The sequence below is a fragment of the Solenopsis invicta genome, chromosome 2 (assembly GCF_016802725.1).
Source record: "Solenopsis invicta isolate M01_SB chromosome 2, UNIL_Sinv_3.0, whole genome shotgun sequence".
Lineage (NCBI taxonomy): Eukaryota > Metazoa > Arthropoda > Insecta > Hymenoptera > Formicidae > Solenopsis > Solenopsis invicta.
Window position 1 is genome coordinate 25,830,948 of NC_052665.1, and position 12,921 is coordinate 25,843,868.

The window sequence follows — 12,921 nt, forward strand, 5'->3', positions numbered from 1 at the left end:
TTGGCGTTGTAAACAGCGAGGCCACACGCGCTTTGATTGCAAACGACCTCCGAAGAAGTTTTGCTCCAGATGTGGCAAAGACGGAATATTCACGAAAGATTGCCACCCCACGGCGGGAAACGCCGACCGGACCGGAGGAGACGCCGCCACCGACCAGTCCTCGCAAAAATCCCAGTGAGTTACCAGCCGCGGCCGCACATACCTGTATAGATTCAAAATAAAGTAATAAGCGCTCTAATCGACTCCGGATCCGAACTATATTTATAAATAATAAAACCGCTCAATACGCACAATCGCTTGGCTTCGATACGGAACACAAGGCCAGCACCGTACGAATGGCAGACGATACGGTCATTGAAATCCCTGGGATCGTGAATCTACCAGTTCAAATCGGGGGCAAAAAATACGTACACAATTTTCTTGTGGCGAACCAAAATCCGCCACCAACATACGCGCGCGCGCGAGCGCGCAGGCAAGCCGCTGGCGCCAGCGTGGGCGTGAGCGCCGGCGTTAGTTCAGGCGCCGCCGCTAGGCGGCCGCTTTCTCGGGAGTCAAATGCATCCACCGAGTGCATATAATATGCGACCGCAACCCGTCAAGCACGCATCCTCCGATCGAGGCTGAGCTCCTTTTGGGCCCTTCGATCTCGAGAATCGTCACCTGAGGTGCGCTCCTTTACGGGCCCTCTCTCTTGGTGTACCCAGAGGTGCGCTCCTGCACGGGCCCTCTCTCTTGGTGTAACACGAGGTGCGCTTCCTCCAGGGCCCTCAGTTTTTTTGGTCGAAGAGCTTCGTAGCACGCCAAACTGCCTCGTCGACGTCTTCGACGGGACCGTCCCGGTCCCTACCCGTATCCGGACTGTCCGGGCTGCATCTGTCCCGACGGTTGTCAGGGTACCTCCATACCCGACCAAGGAGTAGCGTTGCTTCCCTGGAAGCTAGTGGGAGTAGAGCTACCACGTCAAGACGATCCTCGACGCCGGTGCACCGTGACGAGGAGTCAAGGGACACAAACGTCGCCACCCGCTTTGACTATGTCCAGCGGTATCCAGACGTCCCCTACGCCTGCCACGAGCACTCCGCCGAGGCCCAGAAGCGTCGTCGTCGTCCCGGTCGCTCCATCGCCGCATTCTCCGCGTCCTATCACGCCAGGGCGATCTCTTCCCGCAGAAAAGCGGGAGAAAAAGAAGAGGAAGAAGGATAAATTAATACGCAATTTATTCGGCAACTGACCGACTTTTTTAGGCGCCTCCGGGCGCCGCCTAAGCCACTACCAAAGAGAAAGATCACACTTACACAAAACACATCTGTAACAAAGAGCTATTCTATTAAAGAACACGTGAACATATAACGTTCAATTATTTGTGGAACCTTCTGATACCATAAGCTAACCCACAAATTGGTGACCCCGACGTGATCAAAAATCAGCACCATGACAGAGGCACATGGTAGTGGCACCAACGCAACAGAGGAACGTCCGCACATCCACCGAGTAGCCCTCAAAATACCTCCTTTTTGGGCCGACGAGCCCGAACTATGGTTTGCTCAGCTGGAAGGCCAGTTTATGCTAGGAGGCATAACGCAAGACAGTACGAAATACGCTTACGTACTGTCACACATCGAATCGAAGCACGCCAAGGAAATCAAGGATCTAATTACGAAGCCCCCTGCGGAGAACAAGTACGAAAATTTAAAAAAGGCCCTCATACAAAGACTATCGATTTTGCAAGAGCAACAGATCCGACAGCTACTAGAACACGAAGAGATAGGGGATCGTAGGCCGTCACAATTTTTACAATACCTACAAGCCCTCGCAAACTCCGCCATCCCAGACCAGCTACTACGAACCCTGTGGATGGGCAGACTGCCGTCACAACTGCAAGCCATTTTAGCTACCCGAACGGCAGATGATCTTGAGGCAGTAACCGAGCAGGCTGACCGCATTCACGAGGTCGCCAACAGAGCTACAGGAGTCGCTAGCCTACAATCTGCAACTCCAACGCTCGAACAACAAATCAAAGAACTCGCTAAACAAGTAGCAAGTCTAAGCGGGCGATTATCACGGTCAACGGAAAAAAGCCAGAAACGTGACCGTTCCCAGAGCCACAGCAAAAAGAAAACGGAAGAGGGCAACGTGTGCTTCTACCACAGGCGATTCAAAGACAAAGCTAAGAAGTGCACACAACCGTGCGAGTTCAAGAAAAATGAGGAAAACTAGATGGGCAGTCGTTGGTAGCGGCAAACGGCTCCAGCCCGAAACCTTGCCGCTTATTCGTCACAGACGGCAGCACCAAGACAAGATACTTGATCGACACCGGGTCAGACGTCTGCGTTTTCCCTCGAACTCTGGTTCACGGCCGACGGCTAGTCAGCGCGGGAGAACTATTTGCAGCAAACGGTTCCGCTATACGAACCTACGGCGACCTGACGATAAGACCCGACCTTGGTTTACGCCGAGACTTCCTGTGGCGATTCATCGTGGCAGATGTAACTACACCAATAATCGGTTCCGATTTCCTAGCACATTTTCACCTCTTGTCAGACGTACGAAGAGGCCAACTAGTGGACGCAAACACGGGACTACGAACAAACGGAGCGACAAGAGGGACAAGCCTACCCTCGGTCAAGTCCATAATTGGAAGCACTCCGTATCACCTACTTTTGTCACAGTTCCCGAAGATCACGCAGAGCTCGGGTACTTACCAAAAGAGACAGCCACACTCTACCGTGCATTACATCAAAACCACGGCTGGACCACCAGAAGCAAGCCGACCACGAAGGTTAGCGCCTGAAAAACTAAAGGCAGCAAAAGCGGAATTTAATCTCCTTCTAGAAGAAGGGATTATACAACCTTCTAAAAGCCTATGGGCCGCACCACTTCACATGGCTCCGAAGAAAGGAAACACTTGGAGACCATGCGGAGACTACAGGAAACTGAACGCAAGAACGGTACCAGATCAATATCTGATTCCTCACATAGAGGATTTCACGCAAGGCCTCGAAGGAAAAACATTGTTCTCCACACTAGACTTGGTCCGAGCGTACAATCAAATTCCAGTGCACCTGGAGGACATTCCCAAGACGGCGATCACGACGCCTTTCGGGTTATTCGAGTTCCGGTACATGCCTTTCGGGTTACGCAACGCCGCACAGACATTCCAGAGATTCATCAATGAGGTACTATACGGCCTAGATTTCTGTTACGCCTACATCGACGACATCCTCGTCGCCTCCAGCAGCGAGGAGGAGCACAGAAAACATTTAGAGGAGCTATTTCGTCGCCTCGATGCATACGGCATTCAAATAAACCCGGCCAAGTGCATTTTTGGAGCCACAGAGGTCAAGTTTTTGGGATACATGGTGTCCGCAGAGGGCACTCAACCATTGCCAGAGAAAGTTCAGGCAATCAAGGACTACAAAAGACCTGAGAACATCAAACAGATGAGGCAATTCTTAGGCACCTTAAACTTCTACAGAAGGTTTATCCCAGGCGCAGCAAACGACCAGGCAAAACTGCACGACGTACTGCAAGGACCAAAACAAAAAGGGAAAACTCCGATAGAATGGACTCCTCAGCTGGAACAAGCGTTTCAACTTTGCAAAGATAGTCTAGCAAAGGCAACGCTATTGGCCCATCCGAAAGTAGAAGCGACAATCACATTAACCACCGATGCCTCAGACACAGCATTAGGAGCGGTGGTGCACTAGGAAGTCGACGGCAACTGGCAACCGTTAGCATTCGTGAGCAAGAAACTCAACCAAGCTCAAGTGAAATACAGTCCGTACGACAGGGAACTTTTGGCAATCTACGCAGCGATGAAGTACTTTCGGCACTTGTTGGAAGGCCGGAAGTTCACCATCTTTACGGATCACAAACCGCTGGTATACGCATTCCAGCAAGATCCATTGCGCAGTTCCCCACGACAGGCGCGACACTTGGATTTCATCGGCCAATTTTCAACAGACATCCGACACGTGGCCGGCAAGGACAACGTAGTCGCTGACGCATTATCTCGAGTAGAGGCTGTACAGAAAGCGCCTGACTTCGAGGAAATGGCAAAGTCACAGAAAGAAGATCCCGAACTTCAACAGTTGCTAGACGGCAGCATACAGTCGTCACTCAAACTAACAAAAATTCCGATACCCGGGACTGAAATCAAACTGTATTGCGACACATCAACACAGACAGCGCGTCCCTACGTAACGGAACCATTTAGAAAGCAAGTATTCCAAGCACTGCATGGACTATCGCACCCCGGCATTAGAGCAACGGAGAGATTGGTCAGACAGAAATACATATGGCCTAACATCCAACGGGACTGCCAAGCGTGGGCACGTACATGTCTGCAATGCCAAAAAGCCAAGGTACACAGACACACAGTCACGCCAACGGGGAATTTTCTAGGGCCGACGAAAAGATTCCAGCACATACACATGGACCTGGTCGGACCCATGCCAACATCGCTTGGGTACAAGTATTGCTTGACAATCATAGACCGCTTCACGAGATGGCCGGAAGCAATTCCTGTTCCCGACATTACGGCCGAAACAGTAACCAGACAGCTTTTCACAAATTGGATAGCAAGATTCGGAACACCAACAAGGATCACTACAGATCAAGGACGATAATTCGAGTCCGAACTATTCAAGAAGCTAACAAAACTAACTGGATACACTCATCTCCATACCACAGCGTACCACCCAGCAGCCAATGGGATGGTAGAGAGACTCCACCGGCAATTAAAAGCAGCCATAAAGAGTCACCAAACCGAAGCATGGGCAGAGATACTCCCAGTCGTTTTAATGGGCATCAGGGCCGCGTGGAAAGAGGACCTACAAGCAACACCGGCGGAAATGATCTACGGAGAACCAATTCGGTTACCAGGACAGTTTCTCAACGAAGCCGACAGCGAAACAGACACTTCGGAACGATCCGTAAAGGACCTGAAGAAAACAATGAAAAGCCTGCAACCAAGAGTAAAAAGGCACGGACAAAAAGCCACGTTTGTATTTAAAGACTTAGCCACGACACAACAAGTTTTTTTACGACATGACGCACCGACGAAAACGCTACAGCCGCCGTACGACGGACCATACAAGGTCCTAAACAGAGGAGAAAAGACGTTTAAGATCCTCATCAACGAGCGAGCCATCAATGTGTCAATCGATAGATTAAAACCCGCTTACATTTTGGAACCAGAAGAAACGGAACAAAATCAGAGCACAACAGAACAGACACCCAAGGTATCCAACGAAAAACGGACGAGAAGCGGACGAATATCACGTCCACCAGTCCGATTCCAAGGACTTTAAGACAACCAAGGGGGTCATGTGGCAAACCAAAATCCGCCACCAACATACGCGCGCGCGCGAGCGCGCAGGCAAGCCGCGGGCGCCAGCGTGGGCGTGAGCGCCGGCGCTAGTTCAGGCGCCGCCGCTAGGCGGCCGCTTTCTCGGGAGTCAAATGCATCCACCGAGCGCATATAATATGCGACCGCAACCCGTCAAGCACGCATCCTCCGATCGAGGCTGAGCTCCTTTCGGGCCCTTCGATCTCGAGAATCGTCACCTGAGGTGCGCTCCTTTACGGGCCCTCTCTCTTGGTGTACCCAGAGGTGCGCTCCTTTCCGGGCCCTCTCCCTTGGTATAACCCGAGGTGCGCTCCTGCACGGGCCCTCTCTCTTGGTGTAACACGAGGTGCGCTCCCCCCAGGGTCCTCAGTTTTTTTGGTCAAAGAGCTTCGTGGCACGCCAAACTGCCTCGTCGCGTCTTCGACGGGACCGTCCCGGTCCCTACCCGCATCCGGACTGTCCGGGCTGCATCTGTCCCGACGGTTGTCAGGGTACCTCCATACCCGACCAAGGAGTAGCGTTCCTTCCCTGGAAGCTAGTGGGAGTAGAGCTACCACGTCAAGACGATCCCCGACGCCGGTGCACCGTGACGAGGAGTCAAGGGACACAAACGTCGCCACCCGCTTCGATTACGTCCAGCAGTATCCAGACGTCCCCTACGCCTGCCACGAGCACTCCGCCGAGACCCAGAAGCGTCGTCGTCGTCCCGGTCGCTCCATCGCCGCGTTCTCCGCGTCCTATCACGCCAGGGCGATCTCTTCCCGCAGAAAAGCGGGAGAAAAAGAAGAGGAAGAAGGATAAATTAATACGCAATTTATTCGGCAACTGTCCGACTTTTTTAGGCGCCTCCGGGCGCCGCCTAAGCCACTACCAAAGAGAAAGATCACACTTACACAAAACACATCTGTAACAAAGAGCTATTCTATTAAAGAACACGTGAACATATAACGTTCAATTATTTGTGGAACCTTCTGATACCGTAAGCTAACCCACATTTCTTATAATGCCTTCTCTTAAGAGTGCGATGCTGATTGGCGTGGATTTATGGGCCAAGCTCGGATCAATGCTAAGGCCGCCGCCTAAAGCCTACTTAAGAGACGTGGCATCTACAACGAAAGTAACGGCAGAAGGACTGAGCACTCAAACTCCGGAAGAAGAGCAAAGATTAAAAGAATTTCTAGAATATGAGTTGCGAAAATTCGAGAAAGTCCAAGTTTCGACCGATCGAACACAGCATCGCATCCGGTTGAAAACTGCCCAGCCGATTAAGCAAAGGTATAGACCACAAAACCCAGCAATGCAAGCCGTAATCGACCAAGAAGTCGAAAAAATGATTAATGATGGCATCATCGAATCGTCCCGCAGTGCCTGGAGTTCACCCATTGTGGTTGTAAAGAAGAAAGACGGAACTCATCGCTTTTGCATCGATTTTAGAAAGGTAAACGAGGTTACAGAAAAGGACGCCTATCCGCTTCCTCATGTAACCGCTACTCTCAACAAATTACGAGGTGCCCGCTACCTGTCTACGCTCGATCTCGTGAGCGGATATTGGTCCCGCTACATCCAGAGAGTCGACCTGTTGCGGATTTTACGGTGCCTGGAAGAGGATTAATGCAGTTCCGCGTGATGCCTTTTGGCTTCTATTCGGCACCAGCCACCTTTCAATGTCTCTTAGACGAAGTGCTAGGTCCAGAACTGGAACCTAATGTACTGGTGTACCTAGACGACATCATCATCGTTAGTCAGACCTTCGAAGAACATCTTCAACATCTTCGTGAAGTGTTTCGACGACTACGAGAGGCTAAGCTGCGAGTTAATCCAGCGAAATGCCATTTCTGCAGGGAGCAATTAAAGTATTTGGGCCACATAATAAATCGCCAGGGCATCCGGACAGATCCTGAGAAAGTAAGCGCCGTGGCAAACTGGCCTGCTCCGACCACGATACGCAAGGTACGCCAATTCCTGGGGATGGCTTCTTGGTATCGCCGATTCGTACCGAATTTTTCAAGTATCGCAACACCTATAACTAAGTTAACTGGAAAGAATGTCAAATGGACCTGAACCGAGGAACAAGAAAAAGCCTTCCAGCAACTAAAGGAGGCATTAGTAAGCGCACCAGTCCTAGCCTGTCCGGATTTCAGCAAGCATTTTATCCTTCAAACTGACGCTAGTACGTACGGCCTCGGAGCCGTCTTGACTCAACATCAAGAAGGCGGCGAACGAGTAATAGCTTACGCCAGTCGCACTTTAAATGGCGCAGAGAAAAATTATAGCGCCACGGAATTGGAGTGCCTAGCAGTCGTCTGGGGCATAAAAAAGATGCGAGGCTATTTAGAAGGCCTTTACCGTAATAACTGACCATCAATCATTACGATGGCTACAGAAACTGGAGGAACCGACCGGACGCTTAGGACGCTGGCTCTATGAGTTACAGCAATACGATTTTGACATTCAATATCGCAAAGGCAGTCTTAATCGAGTAGCCGACGCTCTTTCCAGGCAACCAGAAGTTTGCAGTACGCAAACAACTCCGAAATGCAGCTGGTACCGCCGGGTATTAACTGGAGTTAAAAATAAACCAGCGGATTACCCGGACTTCCGTGTGCAGCAAGGACAACTTTATCGGCACATCATGCACGAATTAGATTTGCGTGAAAGCGATCCTGCCGAGCAATGGAAACAATGTGTTCCTAAGGAAGAACGCATGACCATACTTCAGCGGCACCACGATGATCCTACAGCCGGTCATCTCGGGGTAACAAAGACTTGATTGCTCGGATGGCCAGATTATATTATTGGCCAGGTATGTTCCAGGACATCACGAAATACGTACGACAATGCCCGACTTGCTTAGCACACAAAATAACATCAATGAAACCAGCTGGCAATTTACACACGACTCCAGTAACCGCGCCATGGAAACAAGTAACTTTGGATTTAGTCGGTCCATTGCCGAGATCAGTGAGCGGACATATATGGCTCCTGGTCATGCAAGACCGTTTTAGTAAATGGATAGAGTTAAAGCCACTCCGTCGCGCCACGGCTCCAGTCATCACCCGAGCAATCGCCGAAAATATTATACACCGTCACGGATATCCCGATCAAATCATTTCCGACAACGGAACACAATTAAAATCGGCACAGCTGGCCGAACTCTTACGCACCTTTCAAATCGAGCATCGCACCACACCGGTAACAGCGCCTCACTGTAATCCTGTCGAGCGAACAAATAAAACCATTAAAACTATGATTTCTCAATTTGTGGGGAAAAATCATAGACGCTGGAATGAATATTTACTACCCTTGCAGTTCGCATATAATACTGCAAAGCACGAAGCCACGGGTTATACCCCGGCCTATTTAAATCACGGCCGCGAATTGGCTTTTCCACATCCGCAGGATCGCCGATATGCCGAAAACACGACACCGCATATTACGCGCCGTCGTTTAGAAGAAGCATTCGAGGTAGTCCGCATAAATCAAGCCCGAGCATTTCAAAAGCAAGAAACGCACTACAATCTCCGCCGAAGAAATTGGAGACCGCAAATCGGCGAACAAGTTTGGAAACGTGAGTACCCGCTATCAAATAAAGCCGCCGAATTCAATGCAAAACTTGCTCCACGATACATTGGACCGTTAGAAGTGAGACGTATTATCTCCCCGGTAATTGTGGATTTACGCGACACGCGAGGACGCTGGCTCCGACATGTGCACGTCCAAGACTTAAAAAACGCTCCGGAAGTAAGCGAAATTTCAATTTGTAATTCTATAAGTAAAACCGTGCCCCCGACTTGCCGAACAGCCAGTATTAAGAACATACGTGCGCTCCAAAAGTCGCGTTGGCTATCTAATAAGTAGTAAATAAGTATATGTTTCGCTAATTATTCAGTTTAGGTACTTCACGTCCGATTATTATGAAACTAGTCTCATTCGACGCGTTTTTACTCGAAACGAACGAATCTGGCAGAAAAAAGTGTTGCTCTGCCCCGCGAAGCGAGATATCAAGCGTTAAAGTTGGCGATTAAACAGCTTAGGATACCTGTAAATCCGACGATATGTAGCGACATGAGCATGCGCTGTGGTCACGTTAGCATGCACGGTGACCACACGCGCATGCGTTTTAGTAACTTTGCACAAAATTTGAACGAAACAAAATTAAACAAATGAGTCGTTCAAGTTATATACACAATATAACACGTGCCTCAGTAGGCAAGCATTATGCCGCTAACACTGTTCGATTTTATTATTTTGATTTCTCCCTGTAGGGAAAAATTATTCGAATTTTTAATCCAGCACAGTCTTCTATACAATAAAGTGTAGTGAATGTGGAAACAATGTCCGCATAAATAAAGAAACATTAATGTATAAATGTACAAAACAACATATGATAAAAAACAAACATAAAAAACGTGTCAATATGCAGTGCAATTTCGTCAAAAGTGGCAGGTCAGGCACATGGTTTGAAAACAGTCATCTTGACGTGGAAAAAATATGTCAAATTGTTGCATGTTTTTTAATGTTACGACATCCACGTCAAGATGACACGAAGGCAGAAACTGGCGTGGCGACGGCAACAATTGTTGATTGGTTCAATTTTTGCCAAGAGGTAAATATATTTTAATATATTTAATTTTAAAAAATATATAAAATAAATGAAACTCATAATGCCGTTTTTATTTAAAAGTGTGTGTGTTCTGGGCTGAGCAACATAGTGAGAAGCTTGGTCACTCAGGACACACAGTAGAAATCGATGAAGCAAAAATTGGCAAGAGAAAATACAATCGTGGCCGACTTGTCAAGACCAATGGATTTTTGGACGATACGAGCAAGAGTCTAAGAAGATTTTTATCGTCCCTGTAGAGGATTGATCAATGAAGACACTTCTGGCTTGCATAAAGGAGTGGGTGCTGCCAGATACGACCATCGTGTCAGATTGTTGGAAGTCTTACGATTGTTTAAACAACGAAGGCTTCCAACATCTGACAGTGAACCACTCTTATAACTTCGTCAATCCTCAAACAGGTAAGAAATGTTTAAAAATAATATAATTAATTATTTTTATAATTATTATATATGTACGTATTTTTGTATTTTTGTATTTTATAGACAATCATAATATCTCTTGTCTTAATATATTATTTTATGTTTATAGGTGCTCATACTCAACACATAGAGCGTGTTTGGAAAGAAGTTCGTGGAAATATCCCAAGATTTGGAATGAAAAGTCAACATTTCGAGGGATATTTAGCCGAATATCTTTTTAAATGTGCCTATGTTCGAGAAGAGCGGATAAAAGTCTTCTTTGACATTATTGCCAAACTGTATCGTCCGAAGTCCACCTGCGAGAATCAGCCTGCAACCAGTGCAAACCAACTTCTAAAACAACTACCAGCACTGCATAAAGACACGTTATTTATGTTTATTTAAAATGTATCGTTTTAAACACGTTTACTACACCTTATAGTATTTATTAGAACACCGTGTTATATTAAAAAAATATAATTTTTTCCCACAGAATGTTATAAGAAATTATATTAAATGTTAAAATTATATATTTTATATATATAATATATTTTATATATTTTTTATTTAAAATATAATATTAATTAAAATTATTAAAAATATAATATTAAAATCTTTCCCCTTACTATCTTGACAACTTTCCGGACACATACGCGCGCGCGCACGCACGCACGCACGCGCGCACGCACGCACGCATGCACGCATGCACACACAAAAATACACATATCTAATTATGGTGCGGAAAGCAAATGCTGCAAGGGGGGTGGACTTCGCCGCTCCTCCCTTAAAGCATGTACTTTCCGTACAATAATTTGATAAATATTTGCATTTATCACTACAATCACTAATATTTTTTTATATTTATATTTTAAATTCGCGCACTTTTCGTATGTTGAGCATGCGCGTGCGACCGCCGTGCATGCTAACGTGACCATAGCGCATGCCCAAGTCGCTACATATCGTCCGATTGATAGGTACTCTTATCTGTATAATCGCCAACTTTAACGCTTGATATCTCGGTTCGCCAGGCAGAGCAACACTTTTTCCTGCCAGATTCGTTCGTTTCGAGTGAAAACGCATCAAATAAGACTAGTTTCATAATAATCTGACGTGAAGTACCTAAACTGAATAATTACCGCTATTTTAAAAATTAAAATTAAATCGTCATTCGAGGGGTGGGGGGGTATATGGGGAATAACGATCACCATTCTACCCTAGCGCAGAGTGAGGAATTTAGACCCTTTTTGTGTGCGTACTGTCTGCGAGTAGCAGAGGGAAACTTACACTTGTCTCTGCGCTCGACTGAGAAAGTCAGTCACCACATCCTAATAAATTTTACTACTCAACATAAATGCTGTGCGGCCCATTAATCTCCTTCATCACGTCTACGACGGACTGTAAATCCGTCCTGGAAACTGACCGCGAGTCCATCATCCCACAAATACTGTACTAGTACAACCACCTAGTAGTTTTTTCTTAAGGCTTCTAAGTACTCGCCACGCTCATATTGAAATCGTGACGTTAGAAGCGAGAAATTACGTGAAATGACACGTAATTTTGTCCGTTTATAAATAAAGCCAATTTGAATAAACCACACTAATCAGATGGTTTTAAAGCACTCATAAAAATGGGTCAAGACTATCCTTTTTCCGCCTAACAGTCAGTAAATAGTCATAAAAAAGGGAGTGTCCCAATTGCGCACAGACCTGGTTGGACACCACCAATCATAATGGCCGATGCCTAGAGTATTTCCGTTGATTGGGTTAGATTAGATTAGATTACGTGATTAGTGGCGTTCGATTGGGTCTGTGCGCAACTGAGACTCACCCGTACAAAACATGTAAAGTGAAGCTATTCAAACAGGAAAACACACGGATAGTTATTGAAAAGATTGAAAAATGTGCTTTTATATATAAAATTTAAAGAACTTTATTTGGGTCCATTTTTAAAAATTTGGTAAATACGAAACAAGTCATATTTTCACAATAAAACACATAACAAAATGCACAACATCTAATCGTCAATCGGTCACGTTTCACATCTATTAGTCCTAATTTCATCCGACGGAATGTCGCTACCGTCAACGCGGAGTTTTCGGCTGAAAAGTCAAGAGCCTTAAAGCAGTCTAACCGACACCCTTATGCAACAGACTGTATCGAAGCAAAGTTAGTACCAATGTTTTATATGGGGCGTTTTGCATCAAACGGGTTACCCTCTCCTTTCAAAACTTAACGCAACAAAAAAAAAAAACGTTTAAAATTTCAAAATATTTGTATACTTGTGTAGATTTGAAGAGAAGGTGGCAATTTGTAAAATTCAATACGGCGGCTGAAATATGGCGCTTGAAATCCGAAAAAGTCACGAATGATCTTACAATATCTTCAATTAAAATGCGAAAACTTGACAAATTGGATTGAAAATGATTACTATAAGGTTTTCGAGATCATTGATTATGAATCTGGAGACAGAATTAGAAAATTCAACATGGCGGATTTAAAATAACCGGATTTGGAATTAGTACATAAAACATAAGTATTATAATTGTTTAT

At 46.4% G+C, this 12,921-nt stretch overlaps 1 protein-coding gene and 1 long non-coding RNA gene across 6 annotated transcripts in view; both read right to left on the minus strand.

Annotated features, from left to right (window-relative positions):
• LOC105201122 (phospholipase DDHD1) overlaps positions 1-12,921 on the minus strand; it is a 164,789-nt gene that overhangs the window by 45,789 nt on the left and 106,079 nt on the right. The window lies entirely within an intron of this gene.
• Positions 1,241-12,179, minus strand: LOC120356985. The gene is made up of 2 exons (XR_005574191.1): positions 6,319-12,179; positions 1,241-1,370 (listed from the first exon to the last, which is right to left on the minus strand). It is a non-coding gene; the product is annotated as an uncharacterized LOC120356985 (long non-coding RNA).